General features: G+C 43.6%; 1 protein-coding gene across 2 annotated transcripts in view; it reads left to right on the top strand.

Moving 5' to 3' along the window:
• The first annotated feature begins 6,434 nt into the window (after nt 1–6,434).
• The window catches only part of TGFBR3 (transforming growth factor beta receptor 3), a 183,838-nt gene continuing 163,354 nt past the window's right edge, over nt 6,435–26,918 (top strand). For both annotated transcript variants that reach the window (XM_087820584.1, XM_087820583.1), the window contains exon 1: nt 6,435–6,687. The gene's annotated coding sequence lies outside the window, so the exon portion shown is untranslated. The remainder of the gene's footprint in view (nt 6,688–26,918) is intronic.

Below are 26,918 nucleotides of genomic sequence, written 5' to 3'. Positions count from 1 at the left end.
AAATGACCCCCTGCCCTGGCACCAGTCAATCTGTGGAGACCATAACCCAGAAAGGACATAGCTAGAAAGCTGATGAATAACCTATTGAGATCCTCTCCTGGGACCTCCCCTAAAATCCCTGCCCTTAAAAGTCCTTAGGATGGAGGACCCAGTGCCTCCCTCTCTGCCTCTCTCCCTCCCCCTCCCCTCTTACACACACACACACACACACACACACACACACACACACACACACACACACACACACACGCGCCCTTGTCTTTCCCCATCCCCTTCCTCCAGGCAAGTTTCCTTGCCTCTCTCTTTCTTCTAAGCTCCAAGGGCCCTTCTTTGCCTCTGTAACTTGTTTCCTGAGCTCATTTCTTCTAGGGCTCACTTCTTCTACCTCTGTGACTTCCTAAATAAACTCTGGCTTGTATTTGAGTCTTAGCTCTGAATTCCTTCTTAGCCAGAGCTCAAGTACCAAGGTTGCTGAACTGAGGTCTGGTCTGACTCCACCGGTCTAAAACTTGGTACTGTTTTGCCACCAACACTTAGATTACATATTAAAAGAACAGTGAGTGACCTAAAGAAATGTTATAGCAGGTAATTTCATAACAAATACATGGAAATACCCACTTTCAAAACACGTTGGGAAGTAAATTTTAAAAGGTCAAATTTGCAAGGCCTTGCACAGAGTAAGTGCTAAATAAAGGGAAATAATAACAACAGTAATAGCAGAGGGTCAATAACAATAGCAATAATAATTTTTAAATCTGGGTGTTTTTAGTAGAGTTTCAGCATTTCTTGTGTTTGTTAAAATGAAGGCAGTGAGATTTGTAACACTCACAGATATTAATAAATGTTCTGGGTGCTCCTCTCCTTTTTTTGGTCCCCCTGAGAACAAAACAACATGTCTGTGGCTTGTGATTTCTTCTTCTCCAGGCCAAAACAAAAGTTCTCTCTAGTGCAGCCATGTAGGTGGGGGTGAGAACCAAGTCTTCCCTCTGGAATCCTGCTCCCAAGGCAGGAGGGCAGAGGCTCCATCACACCCCCTCCAGAACTAAGACTCCGGGGGTCTCAGGGGGGGTTTGCTTTTACTTTGAAAGGGTGTGAGGTTTCCTGCTTTGTCAGAAGCCCCGCTGAGGGGGAAATTGAAGGTGCATTGTGGAAACCTCCATTGGAGCACAGGAAATGACAAGTTTGCAGGAACCCGTGGTAACTGAAAGGGAATTTGCTTTGGATTTCATTTCCAAGTTCTCTGAGGAATCACTCAGGCCTGAATCAGGTGTCTGTTTTGGGCTCTGCTCTGCATACAGATTTATCTGATAGTAATTTTTTCTCATTAATTTGAAATTTGCCAGCTGCAAATTTGATCAGTGCAAACCAAATTCTCATCTTGGATATAGATATAGAAAATGTGGTTTTAGATTATGGCCTTAGATTACAGTGATATATAAAACACCTACAGGCATGAACTGGAATCTTTATGGGCAAATTTTAGAAATAAAGTAGTAAATCTGTCTGTAAAAATGGGTCAACCGAGCAGAAAATAGGAGCACATGCTGTAGTTTGTAGACTGGTACCCTGTCACAACAATTTTGGAACATTTGGTTTATGTTCTGTCACACATTCTTAAGAACAGTTATGCAATTGCCTCCAAGATGTTGGCTGTTTCAGACAAACTTTAAAGTTGGGATCCCTTCTCCCCTCTTTACCGGGTGAAAGAAATGCATTTTTATGTGGCAGTTGTGGGGGGTGGGTAATATCTCTCTTAAACAAACTTTGGTTTTTATCTTTTAAAACTTTTAAAGAATTGAGCTTTTAAAGAGTAAGACTCTCTATGCCTTGGCCCGCATGGCTCAGTGGTTAGAACATCGGCCAGTGCACTGAAGGATCGAGGGTTCGATTCCTCCGTCAAGGGCCTGTACCTGGGTTGTAGGTTGTTGATGCCTGGCCCCTGATCAGAGCTCCCGGGGGAGGCAACCAATTGATGTCTCTTTCACATTCAAGTTTCTCTCTCTCTCTCTCTCTCTCTCCCTCTCCCTCTCTCCCTTCCACTCTCTCTAAAAAGCAATGGAAAAAATATCCTCAGGTGAGGATTAAAAAAAAAAAAAAAGTAGGATTCTCTCTCTAAGTGGAAGGGGCTCCCTTTCACCTGTCCTCAGCACACAGGAGGGGTTCAGAGTAGACTCTGGAACCAGCACCTGGCTCTACTACCACTTGTGTGACTTTGAGCAGGTTATTTAACATCTCTGTACATCATTTTCTAATCTGTAAAACTGAAACCGAAGGTCCTTATGACTTTGATTAAATTTAGCTTTAAATCCTAGCTCTAGAAATCATCCTCTCTCTCTCCTTCAGAAACCTAGCCTTCCCCCTTCCCTCCTCAATCAGCAAGCCCTGAGGCAGCAAAAGACAATAGCCTGGACTTGACTAAGGGTCACCAGGTTTGGACCCCAGGCAGGCTAGAGATAACGTCTGGATGGAAATTATGCCTCAGCTCCTGAGCCCTAAGGTGGAACAACCCCCTTTTCCTTTCCCTAGAGACGATGCCAGAGCAAACCTCAGAATTGTCCTCAAGACCTAAAGAAATAGTTGATTACCCTTACCTCACCTCCAGCCACTCAGCTCCCAGCACAAACCTTAACCTCCTAATCCATAGTTACTTGTGATCTTGCCCTATATAATCTGTGACCTACACACCGTTAGGGAGTTGTCTTTAGAGCATAAGCTCCCGTCTCTGGATTGGCTAATTCAATATCAAACTATATGCCTTTCTATACTGCAAACTCCTGCTCCTGCATTTCTTTGGGTCAGTGTGAGCAGGGAGATGGACTCTAACATTGGGATCCTGGTAACACAATGAGGATAATAAAATTGTTATAAGGACTTAATAAGTTAGAATTTATAAAGAGCAAAGCATGTGCTAAATACCATCTAAGGACTTGTTAAAAAGAAAAACAACTGAATGATTTTCTAGTGATACAGTCTCTCAGAAATTTGAGGTGTTTGCTTCTGTAAGAAACATAAACATGTTATTATGAATTTGTTCAGTTGTCTGCTAATCAACAGAATCTGGAGGCATGCCAGTAAACATGAGTCATCAAAAAGGAGCAGGTCCCTACCCATAGGAGGGGAGGTTCCTTGGGAGAAACACAGCTTCAGTAAATCACAGAGATTCTCTTCTGTGAAATGTTTTTATACAAGTGAGATAAAGTTCACCTCTTTATTTACCTCCCCTCCCCGCTGTTTAGAATTCTTTTTGAAATAATTGGGAACAAATGACCAAGATACCAGCTTGGACCAAAGGAAGCTTGTATCTTATAGTCACAAATACTGTAACTTGAACATAGTCCTAGTTTGTAAGAAACCAATGAAAGGACAGGATTCTCCTCTTAGGAATTAGTTAAAGGCCCTCCCTGGCGTGGCTCAGCGGTTGAGCGTCGACCTGGGATCCACGCCATCGGGGCTCGATTCCCGGTCAGGGCACATGCCGGGGTTGTGGGCTTGATCAATGACTCTCTCCTCATTGATGTTTCTATCTCTCTCTCCCTCTCCTTTCCTCTCTCTGAAATCAATAAAGACACATATAAAAAAAGAAAAAAGGAATTAGTTAATGCATGTTAGGGGAATCCTGTTTCTAGAGAACCAAAAATTTAAGTTTATTTTAAACCTGTGTTCTATGCTTCAGGTGTCTAGATTTCTGCAAATACCACATTATTAGTGTAAAAATTTAAAGAGAAAATGTCTCTATAGACATTGTTAGTTTTGTGAAACCTGACATAAACTCTCACTTTTCCATATCATTTACAGAAACTAATTAAATAGCCCTGAATTTTAAAGATTAAAAAAAAAAAATGTTGCCCTAGCTAGTTTGGCTCAGTGGTTAGAGTGTCAGCCCTCGGACTGAAGGGTCTAGGGTTTGATTCCAGTCAAGGGCATGCACCTTGGTTGCAGGCTCAATCCTGGCCCTGGTTGGGGCCTGTTCAGGAGACAACCAATCGATGTTTCTCTCTCACATCCATGTCTCTCTCTCTCTCTCTCTCTCTCTCTCTCTTTCTCTCCTCCCCCTTCTGCTCTCTATGAAAAGCAATGGAAAAAATATTCTCAAGTGAAGATTAAAAATATACATATATACACACACACACATATATGTTTTTATTGATTTTTAGAGAGAGAGGAAAGGAGAGGGAGAGAGAGAAACATCGATGAGAGAGGAATATCGATTGGCCGCTTTCTGCACGGCCTCCACCAGGATTGAGCCTGAAAGCACAGCATGTGCTCTAATCAGGAACAGAACTGTCCACCTCTTGGTGCATTGGTCGATGCTCAACCACTGAGCCACATCGGCTGGGCTTAAAGATTTTTTTTTTTGGAAAGCCCCAGTTAACTGACCAACCTCACCCCAACCCCCAACCTTTCATTTTGCCATTATGCAAAGATTTTGTAGTATGTCCTGGTAGTTGAAGACAGGCCCAGAGCTAGATGGGTGTGGGTTTGAATCCTGGCCCTCACACTTATCAGCTATACTATGTTGGCAAGTTGTAAGGCCTCAGTATACGTGCAGTTTTGTGTATAGCCTTATAGGGCTGTGAGAAGTAAATCTATTCATATATATATATTATATATATATATACACACACACACAATGTTTAGGACTCTGTCTGGCACAGAGTAATTAATTGTTCAATAGATATCGATGGTTACACTATGGAGAACCTGGCCCCATTGTGAACAGTCACTTCAACCCTCTTTAAAGGCAGGACACTCCTAATTTATCTAGGACTTGATCTGTCTCTCTCTTCTTCTCCTGTGCCACTTTATTTAGAAATTAGAAAGTCTTAACATGATTGATACATTTAAATGTAGGATTAACTATTCACACCCAGTTCAAGTGTTCATGTCTGCACTTGAAACTAAACTGACAATTTGAGGCATGAATACTATGTAATTTAAGACTGAGAAATCTAACACCTTAAACCTAAAGAGATTTTATCAAAGTTGAGGCCAACTCCACCTAGACTGTTGGTTCCTTCAGGGCATTATGCCTATGTGTATCTCCAGGGCACAGCTCAAACCTCTCACAGTAGATGCTCAGTAAATGTGGGTAAGGAATGAACGGTTTATTGAGAAGGCTTCTGCAGTCAGTCCAGGTGATCAATGATGATTTGACATTTGTGAAAAGTTACTCCAGTTGGGTGATTCTCTATGAGTAGGGACAAAAGAAAAAGGGTGAGAAATACTTCCTCTTCTCTCGAAGTAGGGAAATCCAATAACTTTTCAAATAATAATATAAGTAATAATACAGGATACCTCCCCATTCCACTTGCCAACATATCAAAGGTTTGGGTCATGACACTTTAAAACTGGAAGAGGGCTCCTAGGCCAACCTCCTCATTTTACAAAGGAGAAAAGAGACTTGGAGCATTTAAGCCCTTTGTTCAAGGTCCCACAGCTAGTCTAAGGGCAGGGTCAGGACTGGAAGTCGGTCTCTGAAACCTGCCAGCCCATGGTTATCTCACCGGCCTCTTGGTAGAAGTGTCTTGTGATTTAAGCGCATCTTTAAAAAAAAAAAAAAACAACGGGGTGTAAAGAAGAGTATCGAAGTGGCTTCTGATGACGGCATTCACCACCTCTTGCTGGGTATGTTCACAGGCAGGAAGGTGCACCGCCGCTGTCAGGGTGGTTTATGTCGCGCCAACCGTAGGACAGCGTCAATTCCGCTGACCTAGCTCCTTTATTTGTATTAATTTGTTTAGCGAGCAGGGGGCCGGGCTGGGAAACGCACCATCAGCTGCTGGAGAGCGGGAGGCGAGACCCCGCAGGCGCCCGCCGTCGGAGCGCATCCAGAGACAACCAGCGGGACTGGAGGTGGGAAAAACCAACAGGGACGCAGTGAATGTGTGCGGGGGGCCTGTTCCAGAGGGTGGGCGAGGGGGTGTGATCAAATTACTGCAGGTTTTAGAATTTTTATATCTAGACGGAGGGAACCAAATAAAAACCCAGCTCCTCCAGAAAACCCTAGAAAGTTTGAAGGACCTAGCTGGAGGGAACGAATCTCTGCAGCTCGCATCCGCGTCCTCGTGCCCCCCAACCTCAATCTTCCTCGAGGAATGGGAACCCCCACCCGCTGCCCCCACCTGGGCGCGCAGCAGCCCGACGGCTCCCCGCGTCCCCCTCCTTGGCCCGAAGGGAAACGCAGGCTCCCGCAGCGCTCGGGGCTCATCCATCAGTCCGGGAGGAAAAGGGGGAGGAGAGAGGAGGCGGGCGGCGGGCGGCGGGAGGAGGAGTTTCTCGGCGCCGGGAGCCCCGGCGGGGCGGGCGGGGGAGGAGCGCCCTTCCCCCCGCGCGCTGATTGCTGCGGCGCGGCGCCCGTCCCCGCCCGCGTGTGTGAGGGCTCGCGAGCGCGCCGCGTCCGCCCGATGGGGGTAATCGAGGGTTTCGGGGACGCCGAGCGGCGCTTTCCTCTTCCTAGTGAGTGAGGGAGGGAAGTCGGCGGCTGTCTTTGCCCGGCCACTTTCCCTGCGTGGTTCGCGGAGCTCCCTGCAGGAGGTGAAAGTCCCCGGCGGGTCCGGATGGCGTAGTTGCGCCGCGGCGCAGCAGCTGCAGGAGCTCGCGGCCGCCGAGCGCAGGGCGGGGAAACTTGTCTCCGCTTTCCTCCCAACTTGAGGCGGGTGGATCTCCGCTTGACACACCGCCTCCGAGGTACGTGCGGGCCCGGCCCCGCGGCTCTGCAGCCCACGCCGGGACTCCCCGGGGCGCGCCGCTAGCCCCGCAGCACCCGTCCCGGCCGCGGGGCTCTGCAGGCTGCGCGGCGTTGGCGCTGCACGGGGCTCCGTTGCCTGCTTCACGGCCGCGTCGCTCCGGCCGCTCGGATCCCCGGGCTTAGAAGGGTAGCGTTGGTCTGGCGCCGAGGAGCCAGGACCCGTGGGCCCGCGGTGCGTGGGGAGCAGCCGCCCCGCGTGGGCAGCGCTCGGGCGACGCTGTGCGCTGGGCAGAGTGCTCCCCGCCCGCCGTCGCTCTGCAGCCCCGCGGCTGCTGCTGACTCCCGCGGGACGGGCCCGCCGCTTCCCACGGAGCGCGTGACAGCGCCGGTGGGAAAGGTTGGTTGTGGGCTTGCACCCGGTTGCGGTTGCAGAGGCTGCGGCCGCGGGACTCGCGCACGCACCGGAGCCCCGCTCGCCGCCGGCCGCACCCTCGGGGTGCTCGCTGTGTGGGCGGCGCGGAGCCCCGCAGCCCGCAGCCCCGGCAGAATACGCCCCCTCCCCGAGCCCAGGAGCTGCCTCCCCCCCGTTTACTTTCAAGGCTTCTCCTGTTCGTTTGGGTAGAACAGGCTTGGAAATCTCGGGCTGTTGCTGGGAGGACCTGCTTGCAGTCTTGGTCTTATTAGGGCATTTGCCCCACTTTCCATGGTCACGTAGGTGCAGGGAACCGGCTTGTCAAGAATGAATTACCTTGGCCGAGAAAACTTAGGGATTTAGGGTCTACAAAAAAAAAAGCTGAGCGAAGGAAAGCGCTCCATTTCCTTAGCTGTGAAATGGGAATTACACTAGTACTGGCCTCCTAGGACTGCTCGGTGGGTGCTGCTGGTCCTGAGCCTGGAGGTGACACAGAAGAGGGAAGGGGGACGGCAGGAGTGACAGACTGAGGAGCGGAGCCGGTTCCTGAACTGCCATCCCCAGGAGAAGCCAGCGAGCAGGTTAGGGAGGGCGGCAGTCTGTACAGGTGGCAGAGCACACGCCAGGACCTTTTCATTTTTCGAAATGGTACGTTAGCCTGCAAACGGCTCCTTCGGTGTGAAGGTAGCAGTTTCTTTTGCGTAATAATCATCACTGTTTATTGAGCCCAAACTCTGTGCCAGACACTTTCTTAAATGCCTTTCGGACGCGGTTGCACTTAATCCTCACACCAACTCTATGGTAAAAGCATGAATGGCCCCATTTTACAGATTAGGCACTAGAGGTTAGTCACCTGCCCAAGCTTCTACTCAACTCTGTTAGTTCTGACTGCGGAGAGTTGGCTTAGGCACTCAGCAGAGAGCAGCAAGTGCAGTCAGTTTGTATGCAGTGAGTCCAGGTGTCTTCGCCCATTGTTCAGTTTCCCATTTGAGTTGAACACATACCCCTTGAAACACAAACAAGGTATCTGTGATTAATTTAGGTGATATACTTATGGGGGTGGCAGATCACAGTTCTTTGAAACTGGCTCCAAGTAATGATATATTGAACTCTGATTTGTGTTAATAAACATGGGTCTTTATTCTTAATTTCTTTTATTAATTCTCCAGACATTGTTGGTCGGCATTACTTGTCTTCCTTAGGAAACAGCTTGGGGTTGGCACAAGAGGCAGGGAAATAATTCTTATCCCCTTAAGGGCTATTAAAATGGAATTGATTTCATGCCATTGTGTCCGTTAAAGGATGTTGCTCTGTTTCTTGGTGTTCTCTGCTTTTGGCTTTCATTCTGCATTGTTTAGTGTTTCAAGGCTTCAGCATATTTTTTGCCCTTCAGCTTGTCTTTCTCATTTGTCAACTTTAATTTTTCCTGTTTTGATGGAATCTGACCATTACATGGCAACTCTGCTTAGCAACTGTTGATCCAGCTTATGTTTTTAAATATAAAAGTCACCAATTTACTTTTGAACCCCCAGCACTTCAAAGGCAACCCCTGGGGAATTCATTGTTATTTTGAGTATTAGCCAACAGGGGGAGCATAACACACTATTGATGTCTAGTAGGCCTGTAAACCAGTTTTTAGAGTATTAAGCACACATTTCAGAAGTGGAAAATGTTTTGCATTTATCTAGCAAATAACCAAGTTGCTTTCTGAGTTTACAGTGGAGAACTGGGTTTAATTTCAACTGATGACAATGAGAATGACCTTGAGGACAAGGTCTATATGTTGGATATATATGTCAACTCTGTGATGGCTGGACAGATATTAAATACACATGTAGTTTTTTCCATTTGTTTTCCTTAAGAGGTGATTGTAAAGTAGTTTTGTGTATTTTGAGTAATATTTTAAGTTATTTAGGAGAACTGGGAGTCCAGAGAGATCCATTGTGATTTTTTTTGGCAATGATCCTCATTTGTCTTTTGTAGAAAATTGCTTGTAGTGAATTTGTTCTCAGGGAGGTTAGTGCAGTCACAATCCTATCATAATTTTTCATTAACATCTTCCGAGTGCAAGACAATAAGGGATTGTTATCCTGAGTAACAGCATTTCTATTACTGTGCATTCTTCAGAAGCTTATATTTTAGTATAGTAATAGTTCAGAAGTGTCATATTTGTCAAGTATAGGTGTGATGTGTCTATAGACACTCATACCTGTAAATATAAACAATACTTAAGAATTAACATGTTTAAAAAAACAGTCAAACTGACTTTTAAAAAAGGTTTCCAATCTTTGCAGTTTTGTAGGCCAATTTTCTTATTTCTTGTGCATCAGGTGCAAGACAACTTCATTTCATTTGCCAAGTTAGAGTCAAGGTGATCTTATTTTAAAATAACTTTCAAATTTAGTTCCTTCATTTTAAAGCTCAGCATTGCACTTACACTTTAGCATTTTATTTAGGATCTAATTTATCTTCCATGCTCTCATCCAGTTTACTCATTCAGCAAACATTTATCAAACCCCAACTCCCTAATAGGCTTAGGGTTTCTGGTCTTAGAGTTTGGCAAATTAGTTGTCCTCTTTTAATTCCCTGATAGCATGGGGCCAAGATGCCTTAAGGCTTTGTGGCAGAAAGCCTTTATAGGTTGACAAAATTGGTTTGTTTAAAGGAAAGGATTGTCCCATTCTTTTTTTAAGGCGGCTCAAAGGAATTAATCTTTCCCTTTTGCATACAAACTTGGTTGTATCTTGTAAAAATCAGGTGACCGCTGGCTTTTCTAAGGACAGAATCTGGATCTAAGCGCCCAGGGCCAAAGGACCCTTGATGTCCTAAGAAGGTCATGACTACTGACTTCTTTAGTACCTACGTGATAACCAATTTCCTGGGTTCGAAATCTGTAGAAAGTGCTGACTTTATACTTCAAACTTAACAGACAGAACAGTTAGAATTTAGGGGATGACTGGTAAGTATTAAGATTGCTGTAATATTTTTCCTGGATGAATTTACTCTGTGGTCATTTTGAATTACCCTCATTCTTGATAATCCACTTTGAAATTTTTTTTCCCCTTCTTTCATTGCTCTTGGGCAAAAACTAATTATAATTGTCAGGCTCATTAATGAGGGCACTCTTCATTTCTTTCTTTTTTTTTCTTGTAAGTTAATTTTTACATCAATTTGTGTTTCACTTATGTATGCATTCACTGGTTGATTCTTGTATGTGCCCTGACCGGGGATCAAACCCACAATCTTGGGGTACTGGGACAACGCTCCAACTAATTGAGCTGCCGAGCCAGGGCTCTCTTAAGTTATTTTTAAACTGATGTTATTGTTGTTGCAGTCTGTCCACTGGAGCATTTTCCTTACATTTCTAAACTTCTTTTGAAATTTAAAACGTAGAAAATGTCAACTTCTTTTTGAAATTTGCCTAACTCAAGTTAGATAAATGTTTTTAGGGATCTTTAATGTAAAAGTAATCTTGTATTGCGTCTAGGACCATGGACACTTAGGAACGAACACTTGAATCTAGCTTATATGAAAAGCCAGCCTTTCACAAGTAACAGTTAGCCTTTAATAATCTCAGTGAGGGCGTTTGTGGCTTTGGAAGACTATTACTGCAGCAAGATCCATGGCAGTGATTTCTCTGGTTCCACATCTTCAGGGTAACTCTTGGATGGATAGCACTGTCTCTGTAGCATTTCATAAAACACAAGCTATTGCCAATTTGTTAGGATTCTAGTCAAGCTGAAATCAACACAGCTTGGAAGGGCCTTATGAGAATGATCTGGGTCCATTTCTTGGGCTCTGTCCATTTCTGGGTATCTGGTTTTATATATATGTCTTTTTAATATATCTTTATTGATTTCAGAGAGAGGAAGGGAGAGAGAGAGAAACATCAATGATGAGAGAGTCATTGATCGGCTGCCTCCTGCACACCCCCCACTGAGGAGCGATTCTGCAACCTGGGTATGTGCCCTGACAGGGAATTGAATCGTGATCTCCTGGATCCTAGGTCGATGCTGAACCACTGAGCCACGTCAGCCGTGCTGGTTTTATATCTTTTGAAATAACACACTTGTTTGCTAACTGACATTGAGATTTATTTTCTCTGTTTGCAATGCCCTTGCACGGATTTAGTACAGATTTCCAGCATTCTTTTCTTAGGAAAGACTAATGATTCTTATCTCTTAACCAAGATGTGCGTAATATTTAGTGTTTGACACAGTAGTGTGAGGCCACTCTCATTTATACCTTATTCTATTTTTTTTTTGTTCTTCAGTTTTCCAAGCCAAACATTAAGAACTTAATAGGTTCATAACTACAGGTATACCTACAAGGGATGGAGGCCATATTTAAAATTGAGATTGTTTTTTTAAATTGATTTTAGAGAGAAGGGAAGGGAGAGAAACATTGATTTGTGGTTCCTCTTATTTACGCATTCATTGGTTGCTTCTTGTATGTGCCCTGACTTGAGATAGAACTCACAACCTAGGCGTATAGGGACAGTGCTCCAACCAACTGAGCTACCTGGCCAGGGCTGCCACAATAATAATTTAGAATTAAGTCTGAAATGTTAGCTCTGTCTTCACTTTAAGGAAAAAGATGGTGATACAGAAGCGTACACTTTCCCTACGTCTTGAACATGGGACGCTGGGGGAAGGGGTCTTCAGAGTTGGGTGCCGTTTTCAGAAGGAAGTAGCACCTACTTGTCTGTCCTTCCAAGTGCATAATATTGTTTCCCTGCTTCATGTTGAAGGGCAGGTTTGTGTGTGAAATTGCAGATGGACCATTTGTAAAAACACACTTAAGTGGATTAGTCCTTGAAACAATGACCTTTAGAAAACTGTTTACAAATACTAGTCCTTGAGCTTTCCTGTTGATCAGCTTGTCCTGTGGGAGAAGGTGAGCAGTTCTATAGGCTTGATGACTTCACCACCATTGATAGTAAGAACACCAGGTGGAGAGCCTAGTAGAACTTGGATGTCTTTCTTTCTTTTTTAAATTTTTACTATACCATTTTATTAATGGAAACTTGATGAATACTTAATTCCATTTGCTGTGTGAAAAGATTCCCTTTTGGGAGTATAATTTGGTTAGAGCCTTTTCAGTGATTTATGTGCTTTGACAGTGTGAAATTGGCCATTGAATGCAAAAATACACTGCTGGCTATTTGCAAATTTCATTTCATAATTAACTAACTGTATGATGATTGCAGGAGCGGAATGTGGCATTTTTTCATACTTGGAAGGTTATTTGAGGTGAAATACTTAGATTCAAATTTCAAAGCCGTGTGTTCATGAGGGTACCCTAAGTACTTTTTGTGTGATATTCCCTGTGTTGTTATGAGTTACCTCTTTTCTGTTTTTTCTTCTTCTTTAAAACAAAACATACTCAAACACAAAACTCTCTTGTGAGCATCCGTAAAGAACACATGTCTCATTTTGTTATATTAGACTTTGTGCAGTTGGCTGGCAAATGAAATTCAACTTTGAGGGAAAGCACCATTGACTCATTACCAACATTGTGCATCAGTGTAGTGTAAGGTCTTCCCTATGTGTGTGGGAGAAGTTTCGGATCTTCTAAGTGGACATGTTTACTATTGCTGGTCTGTCTGCCAGTGTTTCTGAGCAGGCATTCCTCTTGGTTTTCTTATTTTTGTGTCTGTGTAGAGATTGTTGCATGTCGAGTATTCATAGTATATACCATCTGAATCATGAAACACTACTTTGCCTAACAATCCAGTTTGTGGAGAGGCACCTGTCTCTCTGTTTTGAGTTTACCAGACTCATTGTTACAGTTGCTGCACAGCCATTGGATGCATTGTGTTTTCGACACAGTTTTCTGTATTGACGTCTTTTTTAGTTTGTGGTATCTTTATTTTATTAATAGAATGGTTGCTCTTTAAGATATTCAGAGTTTTAATTTCATTCAGTGTATGGGCTAATAAGGAGGTTTCCTGTAGAACCAGTTCTACGAAATTCTTAAAAATGCTTCCAGAAAGCACCCATATATATGCCTTGCTGGGTAGGGCTTTTGGAAATGTTCAAATGGGAGATACTGAACACAAAGTGGGATTCTACTCAGCGTAGTTGGGTAGGGAGGCTAGGAAAGGGAGAGGAGTGTCTAATTTGTTAGGAGAAAATTCACTTTTGCATAGTAATAAGGGACTTAAATGTATTCAAGTAGGTATATAGGTAAGAGGTTTGCAAAAGAAATTTTGCTAAGGTTGAGGTTCTGTAGTTTGGCAACTCCTGTAACCCCAAAGATCCTATTCTCTGAAGCCAGGAAAAAGCAGTCTGTTTCCAATTATATATCACAAAAATAGGGAAATTAGGCCAAGAAAAATGATCATTTAGTGGTTGGGTTGCTTTTTTGTAGAGGGTAAAGGAGAAGGGATCCTAGATGCACTTTAAAAAATCTGTTTGTTTTTGGGTTGGCTTTCAAATGTTTCTCAAGCATTCTGTTTTGGAAATTAAGAGTAATTTTGGGATTAAAGACTCTCGCCTCCTTTATCTCCTTTTTTGCTTCACGGAGAGCAAATATAAGAGGAGTTAGGCAGTTTCTGCTGACACTAAGGGGTTTGGTGGCAGTGTTCTGGGAATGACTGGTGTTTTTGGTAAAGCCGTTTCCTGACTGAATGGTGCCAGGTTATGGTCTCCCAGCATCACAGCAGGGAGTTGGTGCTATGGGTTTTTTTGGTTATACATTTTGCCCTGCTTTGAACAGAACTATAGTCCTGCTGCTATAGTTATTCTGCCGGGGGAGAAAGACTAGGGATGCTCTTGTGAGAAGAATAGAGAGGTGAGAAGCCTAACTGGAAGGTGGATGGTGCGTGGGTGAGCATATTGTCCTCAGCGCTTGTCAGAAGCGACTGGCCTTTCTTAGAGCCTGCTGCTAGTTTCAGGATTAGTGGTCCCGTGAGACCCAGGTGTTAACTAAGAGAAGATCACCCCCAGCAGATCTTAGTTCCTGTTTCTCACACCTTACACCTCCTCAGAGTGTTGAATAAAACTTTCCTGGTGGTACAGAATCTTTGTTAACAACTAATCTGTCAGGGCTGGTGGTGCTTAGCTATTGGCTCTTTTTTTCTCACCTCCCATTAGGTTCTTGGCCCGCTGCAGGCGGGCTCCCACGCCCACCACACCCTGACTGGGCGCCAGAAAAGGTGCAATGTGCAAAATTCCGTGCCTGCTTTCAGTCAGCATCTTCACTGCCCTCTCTGTGCTGCGTTCGCTGCTTTACCCTCCTAGTCCCCATTTTTGTTATCTTGGAACTACCTCCCCTGGTTTCCCCCTTACCTTCCCGATCTTCGTTTAGGTCTCCTTTTTAGTGCTTGATCCTCAGGTGTTAGCAGTTCTCCAAGGTTCTCTTTTCCCTTTCCCTTCCCTCCTCAGGCATTTAGTCGCTCATATTTCCATGCCTCGGTGGCCACGTCTTTGCCAGTAACTCCCTTCTGCCTCCTTGCTTCCTTCCTCCAGCAGAATCCCACTAATCCCACGGCGTCTTACCTGTAGCAGATCTCACTTGGCATTTTCTTCTGCATTTGCAAATCATCATCTCACCTGGAGAGGCGTCTTCCAGTTGCTTTTCTTGGCTTCAGCATCTCTACCTCAAATTATTCATCTATTATGGTTGATAAACACGTTACGGCTTGAAAACGCAGATCTGGTTTTGTTTCTTTTTTTAAAAAAATGTTTTTATTGATTTTTAGAGAGAGAGGGAGAGAGGAACATGGATCGGCTGCCTCCTGCACGCCCCCTACTGGGGATCGAGCCCGTAACCCTGGCCTGTGCCCTGACCGGGAATTGAACCGGCGACCTCTGGGTGCATGGGGACTATGCCCAACCAACTGAGCCATACTGGCCGGGCTGTTTTTGTTTTTTGTATTTTAAAAAGCTCTGCTGCTCCATTATCCTTGGCATGGGATGTCCAGTTATTAACACATAGCGTTAGCCTGCCTTTTCAGCCATTTTCCCTTCACTCCCTCCGTGAACCTCACTGTGCTCATACCAGACTCCTTATGGTTTCCAGAGCATGTCCTGTTCCTTTCATACTTGTCTCTCCTCTAGCATCCCCTTCTTTCCCTTCTCTCCGGAGGTCCCCAGCTCACCCATCCAGGACGCTCACATGGCTCCTTCTGGCAGTTAATTGGTTGCTTCCCTCCTTCATTTCTCTTACAGTACTTCTGCTTCCTCGTGAGAGCTAATTTTCTTCCTCTGCCAGATCGTGGACTTCCCTAGAGCAAGATTGAGTCATACCGTCTTTGTATCCAGGGTGTGTGGCTTGGGCTTGGCATACATGTTGTCAAATTGAATTCTTCAGCTCAGTTCCACAGCAGTTAAAGCTTTGGGGAAAGAATCAGCTTATAGTTGATATAAATCATAACAATAGAAAAGACAAAGGAAATCAACTCAGAGTCATAGAGTTTGGGGCTTAGAAAGAATCCTCTTCCAGTCTCTCTAAAGATGAGAACAGCCAGATACAGAGAGGTTAGGTGGGCTGCCCAAGATCACATGGCTGGGAAATAGCGCTTCCCTCTGCTCTTCTGCAATATTCTCCACCAGTAGCCAGAACGGCCCTGATAAAACCTAAGTCAGAACCTGTCATTCCTCGCTTAAAACACTCTACTGTTCCTGTCTTTCTCAGAGTAAAAATCACAATCCTTATAATGATCTGTAAAATCCTACATAACCAGCCCCCGACTCTCTCAGAGCCTGATACTTCTTTAACTTTACACTCCTCCGGCTCACTCACACTGTTCCAGCTGTGTAGCTGCTTGCAATTTTCCTAGCAGGCCAGACACATTCTGTCTCAGGGCCTTTGCATGTGCTGTTTTCTTTGCTTGAAATGTTTTTCTCCTAAATGTCTGCAGAGTTCACTTCCTATAGGTCCTTACTCAAAATAAAGAAACAAACCAAACCAGACACCCTCAACTACTTCCTTTCCCCCTTTCTGCTTTACTTGTTTTCTTAGCATTTATTTGTCTCATACAATTATACATCTGGTTTGTAGTCTGTCTCCCCTGACTAGAATGTGAGCTTCACAAGGGCAGGGACTTTTATATACTTTATTCCCTGTTGAATCTTACACCTAGAACAGTGTTAGCATTGAATAGGCAGTTGATACATAGCTGCTGGTTGAATAAATGAATGAGAAGAAGCAATATTCTGTGGATTTCTTATAGTTAAATGTTCATTTATGATCAAAAAAAGGGAAAACCATCAGGTCTGTCTGGAAGAAGGAGAATCGGATTTTTAAAAAGACATATTTGAGGCCTGTCAGACTAGAGCATTGACCTCTTTTGAATTATCTGACTTGAAGCAGCAACCGTGGGCTCTCCCCATCTCCTAGCCTTACAAGTGGTTAAGACTCCCATTTTACCTCTAACAGGCTTGGGCTTGCTGGGATTTCTCTCTGCCTGTGGTTTGCTCTTTAACCCATCGGGCTACAAAGAGGAAAAGTAAACACAGCATTAGAGAAAAGAACTGGGGGAGAGGAACAGACTTCCCTTGTGGCCCTGACATCTTCCCTTGGCTCTGGGCCCATCTGCGGGGCAGCTCACGGTACCTTCTAGAGTTGCTTCGGGGCTGTGCTCTAAGGAACGGTCTGGAGACCACCAGGCCAGATGACTTTTGAGTTTTGCTTTGATGTTCTAATTTCTTTGAAAAGAAATGGGAAGTTTAGACAGAAAGGACATTGGAGAAAGGATTTTTTAAAAATTAAATTACCATCTTAATTTTGAAGAGAGGTTTTAACCCTTCTCAAGACAGAGAAGTGCAAATGAAATTACTACTTGCTTCTGACAGAGGTGCAATGAGGAGATGCTGCTGGGATCCAGACCTATGTAACCAGTGACTTAAATTCAAGGGCCAGTAAATGACGCTTTGGAAGAAGCATCGAATGCTTGGGGGTGCAGGTTGTGTTGGATGAAGAGCTAACTTATATTACGGTAACAGTGATGGCAGAGAGATCTGCTTCCTGCTCGTCGTGATAACATCAGTGTGGTTCCCAGAGAGCACCCCGCAGCAGGACAGGAAGCCCAGCCAAGGAAGTCAGAGGTTTAGGAGGAAGCGATTGGCCATGTACAAAGCCAGGAGCATAATTGAACCCTGGGGTTCAAAACTGTAAAACTGAAAATAAACTGTCTTGGATGGAGCTAAGTTATCAGTAACCTAGTTAAAAATCATAGCTACCATTTCCTGAAGCCTAAGACCATAGTAGGTATTATGTGCTCTACATACTATTAATTTAACCTTCATAACAACCCCATTTGGGAAATAGAATCATTATCTCTACTTTACAGATGAGGCATGGAGGTGTTGAGTAAGTTGCCCACAGTAGCACCACTAGGAAGAGGCAAGGCAGGGATTTGAACCCAGGTCAGCTGGGGGAAGGCCCACACTTTCTGCTCCTGTAACACACCAGGTATGCTCTTCCTTCCCGGCCTTTGCACTTGGCACCCACTGCCCGGGATACTTTCCCTTCAGATACTGTCATAGCTCTGTCTCTCACCTCTGTGCTCAAATGTCACCTCATCTGAGAGGTCTTCTGGGAAGGGTTCTGGTCACCAATTCCACTGTGTGGGAGGGGTGTTCCCCCCCACACCATCAAGCAATTGTCATACACCAGCGGGGTGTCCCAGAATTCAAATAAATTCTGACACTGTTTACTGTCTATCAGGAGATAGTGTCAGATTCCACAGGTTAAGGGCTCAGTCCCACAAGGCCTCTCACTCCACTTCAGACACAGGTTCAAACCTGTGCTTCTGACCTGGGGCCTATGGATTGGAAGTCAACAACCCCCTCCTTAGATGCGACTTACTTGCTAGAGTGGCTCACAGAACTCAGAGAAACATTTTACTTCCTAGACTACCAGTTTATTATAAAGGGATATAACTCAGGAACAGCTTGATGGGAGAGATGCACAGGGGGAGGTCTGTGGGAAAGGGCACGGAGCTCCCATGCTCTCTCTAAGCACCAGTCTCCCAGAACCTCCATGTGTTCACCAACCCAAAAGCTCTCGGAATCTCACCATTTTAGGTTTTTAGAGGGGTTTCATTATGTAGGCATGACTGATAAAATCATGGCGCATCAGTGATTGACGTACCCTCCCCTTCGGGTCTTCTCCAAATATGTGGTTAGTTCTCCTGGCAACTGGCCTCATCTTTAAGTGGGGTCCAGAAGCCACCTCAGTCATGTAAGACACCTTACCCCTCTCATCACTTAGGAAATTCCAAGAGTTTTAGCAGCTCTATGCCAGAAATGGGGAGGAAGACCACATAGATATTTCTTATTATAAATTACACTATGACACCTTCCCTGACCACTCTAAAACAACATCCCTCCCCTCATCACTCTTCTTCCTTAACCTGCTTTATTTTTCCTTGTAGGACTTACCACTCCTTGACTCATTATATATTTGTTGTCTGTCTCCTCCTTTAGAAGGTAAACTCTATGAAAACAGTGTCATGCTTTAGTTCACTGCTGCATCCCCAGCTCCCTGAACAGTGTGAGGAACAAGGCGGGTACTAATAAATGTTTGTCGAATGAATGAATAAGATAAACTAAACCTGCTGATTGAGCCTTGCCTCCCAGGTTTCAAAATAAAATTACACCCCTTATGTTAGATCCGATCACCCTGCACACTACCAGAGGGTCTGTGCAGGGCCTGGGTGGTGACCAAAGCTGGAGGAGTTCCTGTTTGTGGTTAAGAGCACAGGCTGTGGAATCCGACAGACCTGGGCTCCACGTCCTGTGCCAGGACTGGTTAGTTAGTGACCTTGGGGTTGTTTAATGTCGTAAGGCCTCACTTTTCTCACTGTAAAGTGGATGGAGTAAAGGACATCTGTCTCCTTGGGTTGTTGATAGAGTGAAATGAGAAATTATGAAAAACACAGTAGGTGCTCAGTAGATGGTAGCTAGGTGTTTCGTGAGGCGCGAAGAGGAAAGCAGGGTGTTAGTCTCTAATAAGAAGGAGAATGTGGTATAAACACGCTGGCAAACACAGAATAATTACGAAACAGCATGTGGACAAGCCTTGGCTGTGCTGCTGACTAGCTGGGTAACGGTGGGCCACTCATCGAGCCTTTCTAATTCTTGGTTTTGCTAATCTGCAAAATTAAAGGGTTGGAGTAGATGTTATCTATTTCTAACATTCTGAGTTGGTGCTGGGTGGAAGATAACATGGAACAAATTATATACAGAATGGCAGAGAGTGTTCACAGTGGGATAGGGTAAATCAGAACTGGCTTTGGAATGAGGTGAGTGGGACGTGTAGAATTCATGGACTTTGAGGAACAGAAAAAGTATGGCAGTTTTGATAAAATGGGCAGATCTGACAGAATTCAGGTTTTGTGTGTGCTTACATTGCTCGCAAGATAATTCACTTAAATATTTTTGTTTATATAAGTTGTGTGTTAAAACTAGCTAATGTATTAGTACAGGCATACCTTGGAGATACTGTGGGTTTGCTTCCAGACCACCACAATAAAGAGAATACTGTGACAATGAGTCACACAAATACTTTGGTTTCCCAGTGCATATAAAAGTAACACCATACTGTAGTCTGTTTCGTGTGCAGTAGCGTTATGTCCAAAACCACAATGTACATACCTTAATTAAAAAATACTTGATTGCTAAAATGAATCCTAACCATCATCTGAGCCTGTTGGGAAAATGATAGGCTTCTTGAATCAGGGTTGCCACAAACGTTCAATTCGTAAAAAACTCAGTACCTGCGAAATGCGGGAAAGCAGAACTCAATGAAACAAGGATGCCTGTATTTTATTTACACTTAGGTCGTCAGATTGAATGTTTTTCTTAGATAATACTTTCCAGTTTTGTTAAGTCATTCCTGCTAGCCATTACCTGATTTCAAATGTGCACAAGTGAGTTTGGAGTCTCATTGTATAGGAGGATTCAGGATTAGTTGTTGACCCATTTAATGGCAATTCTAAGGAAGGTATAGGATAAAAGAGTTTCTTGTTTAATCTCTTCTTATTAGAGATGAAGATATTAAAACCCAGAATGAAGTGACTTGTCTGAGCTTGTGTCATGTGTCGATGCCAGAACTTCCTCCTGTCCTGTTCCTTTGAGACTGCCTGAGGAATGGGTTCTTTCTTAGACACAACTCTTATTTGTTGGTTTATCATTTATTATTGAGAAATGTTCTGACCATTGAGCATCCTTCCATACTACATTTCATTGTAAAGTGCACAGCCCAGCATGATACCTTTAGTGGATGCCTACTATGGCCAAGTGGTGAGCTAGGTAGACTGATCCCTCTTTCTGGAGTGAACAGATAAGTAGGAAAGCCATACTTGGAAGGAAATAATTACATAAAGATTTACCTGCAGGGTTGACTTGCATGACATTCCAAATGTCCAAGCTTAATTTCATCTGAGAGAATCAGAGGAGGCTTCCTTAAAAAGGTACCACTTAGACACAGACCTGAGACCTGAAGGTGTTAGAAAGTGGCCATGTTAGGGGGACCATGGAGGGTTGCTGAGGTCCAACACAGTGAACATTGCTTCTGGAAGCAAGGGTTTGGCCTGTGGTGGAACCGAATTGAGATGAGTGTGGTTGGAGCATACAGAGGATGCCGTTGGGCTAAGTAGGCAACATCCAGCAACCATGAGAAGGGTTTTAATTCTTAACGTTTTACGTGCTTGGCCTGCTGAGCCCTTCCGTTACCAAATAGTATCAGTTAAATAATTGAAATGTACCTATTGAAGGATCACCCTCACCCAAGAGAAATAATTTTATTAGAAGTCAGCGAGAGAAATAAAAATAATATGCTTAATCGTAATTAGCAAAATAGTCTTTTGTTGGAGTGTTTATTCTAAATTCATATATTTGCAGCATCCCTGAGAATATAAATAAACACATGAATCATATAATTTAGTAAATTACTGTATATTTGTGCAAAATGGTCTACTGGAGGTCTAGTAGATATTGTTTCCTAAAAGCTTTTTTTAATGGCCTGGTGCTTGCAAGGGCCTAAGGGATGAAGACTGGTGTCCTGAGAATACTCAGATTGCGCACTTTGGCTGGAATAATAGCAGCTTCATGATTTAATAAGCTCGTATAGTGATGGCTGATTCCTCACTCCAGGCAGCGTGGTTGGTTGAGTGGCAGTGCCAGGCAGAGTTCCACAGCCCCAGACTAAACTCCTGAAGCGAATTTGGGAATCATAAGGTAGAACTGAGTAGGGCCTGCAGCCCGATCCCTGTAACTTACACCAGAGATGTTGAGGCTGTAGCTCTACCATCCTTTAGAAATAGCTTTGCCATATTATAACTATTTTTAGGACACTTATCCTCCCCCCCCCTTTCTTTTTCTATTATTATTATTTTTTAAAAATTGATTTCAGAGAGAGGAAGGGAGAAGGAGAGAGAGATAGAAACATCAGTGATGAGAGAGGATCATCAGCTCCCTCCTACACACCTCCTACTGGGGATCGAGCCCAAAACCTGGGCATGTGCCCTGACCGGGAATCGAACCGTGACTCGAACCGTGACCTCCTGATTCATGGGTCTATGCTCAACCTCTGAGCCACACCAGCTGGGCAGGACTCATATCTTGTACGGTATTGAGTTTGGAATCATCTTTTAGTGATGGAATTGTTGAAATTCTAGTGGATAAAGTCTAAACCCCAAGTTAATACAAACTTTGATATAAACTATATCTCACTTATAGTAGTTTGCTTTTTTTATTTTTTGAAAATCTAGATGTATTTTAGCCATAAAAGCTCCAGTGACTCTTATTTTTTAAAAATGTACTGTGTGGGCCATGTATTGTTTTAGGTACCGTGCCCATATTCTAACTCATATTACAATCAAAATATCATTATTACTTTACAGATGAGGAGTGACGGAGGCTAAATGACTTGTCCAATGTAATACATCTGATTAAGCCAGGTTTGGGACCCTCAAGCATAGTTCTTTATTAATTCTGGCTTAAAATTAGAAGTAACCGAAATCTTTGGATGCAAAAATATTAAATGTGAAAGGTGGTTCTTGGAGTATTGCAAGGGTGAGTGAAAAATCCATCCTAGTTTGTGAACCTGAACAAAACAACCTTGTGAAACGTATCCATGCCCACCCTCCCCTTTTTGCTGTATTTTGCTTGGCCACTGAGGTGTGTTGTGCTTGGGATAGACAGAAGGGCTTTTAAGGTCTGACTGAAGGTCAGCCCCAAAGAAACTAAGGATACTGCTGCCAGAGATGTTGGTCAGCCAGGAGTGAGGGCGGACCGGCCTGGAGGTGCGGGGTGGAGTGGAGCTCAGCTTCTCTGCACATCCTGTACCTTCTGTGTCTCCTGCCTGCTACCCAGTGGCTGTTCGTGTGGAATTCCTGCCCGCAAGCGCAGGTAGCTCAAGACTAATCTTTGTTTTTTCCCTGCCACTGGCAGCCACTGAATGTTGGGGCTTTAATTAATCTTAGGCCCCAGGAAGATAAATTTCTTAGGTAGAGACAGCTGCTAATGATAAATAATGATAACTTTTATACTGTTACATCTACAATCTGATTTGATTCTTGCAACAACCCTGTGATATAGGTAAGGTTAGTTTGTTATCGTCTTACAAGTGAAGAAACTGAGGCTCCATGCTGATCTAAACCTACTTTCTAATCTGACCTGCAAGAGTCTTAACTGATCGTCTAGGACTCCCTTCAGTCTGTTCCCCAGACAGTACTCAGGGAAATCTTTATTTATTTTTATTTTTTCCAGTTTTATTGAGATATAATTGACATAATGTATAGGTTTAAAGGATACAGTGTAATGATTTGATACATGTACATATTGCAAAATGATTACCACAATAAGCTTAGTTAACATCCATCACCTCATGCAGCGACAAAATATTTTTCTTTGTGATGATACCTTTTAAGATTTACTCTCTTAGCAGCTTGCAAATATACAATACAGTATTGTTAACAATAGTTATTATCTTCAACATTACATCCCCAAAACTTATTTCAAACTTCAAACTGGAAGTTTGTGCCTTTTGAGCAACTTCACCCATTTCCCCTTCCCCTGCCCCTCACCTCTGGCAACCACCAATGTGTTCTCTGTTTCTATGAGTTCGGTTTTTTTAGATTCCACATATAAGTGAGATTATACAGTATTTTTCTCTGTCTAATGTATTTCATTTAGTGTGATGCCCACAGGTCCATCCATGTTGTTGCAAATGGCAAGATTTCCTTCTTTTTTCTGGCTGAATAGTATTCCATTGCATACATTCCCACATTTCTTCATCTGCTGGTGGACACATGTCTTGGTTATTGTAACAGTGCTGCAGTGAACGTGGGGTGCAGATATCTTTTCAGCATAATGATTTCATTTCCTTTGGACATACACGAGAAGTGGCGTTGCTGGATCTTACGGTAGCTCTATTTTTAATTTTTTGAGGCACCTCCCGCTTGTTTTCCACAGTGCCTGCCCCAGGGAAATCTTTCAGAACCCAGTGGGGTCACACCGCTTCCCTGCTTAACCCTTCCTGGAATATAATCCCTCATCCTTTTGGCTTAGCAGCTGTGTTCCCTCCACGGCAGGGACCTGCGATGGCTCTTCTACCTGTAATGTCCCCCCTCGCCTGACCTTTTAAACCTTTACCCATTTTCCAGTTGCAGATATTTTTTTCTTTAGAGTTCTTATTATAGCGTACAGTTACATATTTGTGATTATTTGTTGGTTTATCCCATCTTTAAGCCCATGAAGACAAAGAATGTGTCTCTTTGGCCATTATATTCCCATTGCCTGGCGTGGAGTAAGCAATAAATAAAGATTTGTTGAAGGAAGAAATGATGCTCCGGGAATTAACTACTTTGCCTTACGTAGTAAAGGATGTTACTTTTACTAGAATATAAGCTCCATGAGGGCAGGGTTTTTGGCTCCTTTTTTCACTGTTATGTTTTTAGCATCTTCAACAGTGCCTGGCTCATAGTAGAAACTATTTGTTGAATATTGATTGTGCTTAGATGCAATTCCAGAGATTTCTTATCCAAAGCCAGGACCTTCCCCCTCTTTGTGCCAGCTCTGTCTGAAAATGGGGATTTGGAGTTATCCAGTTTCTCTGTGTAGTGGAGACATCTGAGCGTTGTTGTTTTGACTCAGAAAGGTGGCTTTGCTTTCTCTGTGTACAGGTCCTAAAGGGCGTCCAGATGTCATCAAACAGCAGTATCTGTTCTACATCCTGTACACCCCGTTTTACAGGCTGCCAAGATAGATATTGATGTCATCCATCCTGCCTCTTTCCCAAGTCCCCTGAATAACATGTTGAACAGCCATCACAGTTCCTCTACCAGCTTTTGTTTAACCATTTGCAGACTTAACAGTATATTTTTCTCCAAAAAATTCACTTAAATAGCAGACTAGAAACATTTTAATGATCCATTAGAAAATCATTTTATGTTCAACATACCAGAAACTCGGGTGTTATTTACTATTTGAGTTTAGGGAGTGGTAATGTTTTTATCCCACTGGATTTATTCCTGTCTTTAAGATCTTCAAATTCGTTGGATATTTTTGTGATTGGGGGCTGCACAGTTTTAGTGTTAAGCTATAACAGTGCACAGGTTTGTGTTTCATCTTGCCTTTTACCAAGGATTGCTTATTTATCATAGCTGCCACCCACAGTCCTGAAGTTGACTCACAGTTTGTGATCAGTAGTGATTTGTGCAGAGTGAAATGTCAACATGGAAATGCCATGTCTGATGGCAGCCATGGCAGGCTTTCCCCTCTTTTGGAGAAAGCGTTCTGTTTTCAGAGATTAAATATTGAGGGGGAGAAAATGGTTCCTCGTTTGTGGCTACAGACCTGGAGCTGGGGAGGTACAGTGCTGGTCACGGAAAGACCTGGGTTTGAGTGTTGACTCTGCCATATTATTTTGGGCAAGTGCTGGTCATGGGGATTGGCTTCTCTTCAATGAAATCATCTTGGCCTCTTCTGACTTTAAAAGCTGTTTACATATCTTTAGCATGCTAATTCTTTCAACTGAGAACTTGATTGGCTGCAAGTTAATTGTAAGTTCTGATTTGGAACATTCTCATGGATATAGCCAGTTGTGTTAGCCATGTAGGAGAAGTTAGTAATTTTTATTACTGGCTTTTAGCCTACTGCCAGGCATCATTTTGCTGCATATTTCCTCTAAGATAGAGCAAGATCTGCTCTTTAAGAAAACATCCTGGTCAACCCAGGGAATACTGTGTCCAACCAATTCCTTTTGAATGTTGGTTTAACCCATGACAGTTTCCAGGACTTGTTCGGGTCAGGCTCCTGGTCTTCACCCTTGCACTCTGTTGGGTCAATAGGGAATGTGGGGACAACATGCTCAGTTTAATGGCCCCAGATATAGATACAGAGGAACTTTGAAATTAGAAGAATTAGTATCACATTCATCTTAAAAAAATAAAAAATAAAAAACCCCCAGCACTGGCAGGGTGGTTCAGTTGGTTGGACACTAAAAAGGTTGCCAGTTGAATTCCCAGTCAGGGCACATACCTAGGTTGTGGATTTGATCCCCGTTGGGGTGAATATGGGAGGCAATTGATGGATGTTTCTCTCTCACATCAGTGTTTCTCTCTCTCCCTCTCTCTCTAAAAAAAATCAATAAAGCATATCCTCAGGTGAGTATTAAAAAAAAAATCCATTAAGCTCTCAGAATTTTTCTCTGTTCATTCGAGGATACTAAAAGTTCTGGTACCCTTTGATAGAACACATTACTTTGAAATTCGGGCAGAATGACTGGACCCCAAATTGTTCTTTCAAGATCTCAGAGCGCCCTATTTGTATTTCTAAAGGAAGCATTTAGTTCATAAAGTCCAGGAGATTCAGTGAGGTCAGAAAACCAAGGTGAGGAGTCCCTGCTCTCTACCGATTGAGCGTGATATAACCTCACAGGAGAACCGGGAGCTTGTCTTTCCCGGTTTACCTCAGATCTGTAACTTTCTGGAAGCCGTGGGCCGTCCAGCCTTCCTGCAGGTGGGAAACTGCCCCCCGAGCTGCGTGTGAAGGCGTTGACGTGTGCGAGCCTCGGCCCAAGCTGGCGCCCCGCCGCTGGGGCGGCACACCTCCCTTTTCATTCTCTTCTGCCATCAGATCCTGTCACCACATTGGGAAGATTAGACAAAAACTCCCCGCGGTTTATTTTCTTTTTGAATAAGTTATATTATGGAGGGACTTTTAAGCTACAAGAAGAAAAGCTCCTTCTTTGTTAGAAGCAGCAGCGAGTAGTTTCAACTTGTCCCGGACTTCCTCGGAGATGTTTTAAGATCCGGTGTAAACTTGCTGTGGTTTGCCTTTGGGCATCCAACTGTTTAGCTTGGCTCTATTATATCTGTAATTGCTGCATTTTAATAATTGCCCAATATTCTTGTCAGCAATTTGCAGCCTATATTTTTAATAGAACCGTTTGCCTTTCTTTTCCACAGGTTTATTCAGACCTGGGTTAAGCCCCTGGATTAACGAGCGCAGGCCCACAGACCCTGTGCAGCTGCGGGCAGGGGGTGACACAAGCTCATTAAGTATTCCCACAGGCCTCGTGCTGGATACAGTTTATGTGTTCCATAAACATCCTCTGGGAAGCCATCTTCTTCTGAGATCTCTTTATGGGATTTTGCTTTATGAAAATTGCCTGTAGCGTTTGCTGAAATTGCATTTTTTTTTTTTTTAAGAGAGGGTTTTTCTTATCGGTTCACTCAGGAAATCTGATTTTTTTTGAAGGTAAAAAATAGGGACAAATTCTCTTTGCTGTTGATTTGTTAAGGTAACAGAAGAGACTACCATTTTATCTGAGGTGGAGTTACAGTGACAGAAATGCTGGACC

Source organism: Miniopterus natalensis, chromosome 9 (genome assembly GCF_054644295.1).
Source record: "Miniopterus natalensis isolate mMinNat1 chromosome 9, mMinNat1.hap1, whole genome shotgun sequence".
In the NCBI taxonomy this organism is placed as follows: domain Eukaryota; kingdom Metazoa; phylum Chordata; class Mammalia; order Chiroptera; family Miniopteridae; genus Miniopterus; species Miniopterus natalensis.
The sequence above is the reverse complement of the archived record's forward strand: the minus strand, read 5'-3'. Positions and strand labels throughout refer to the sequence as shown.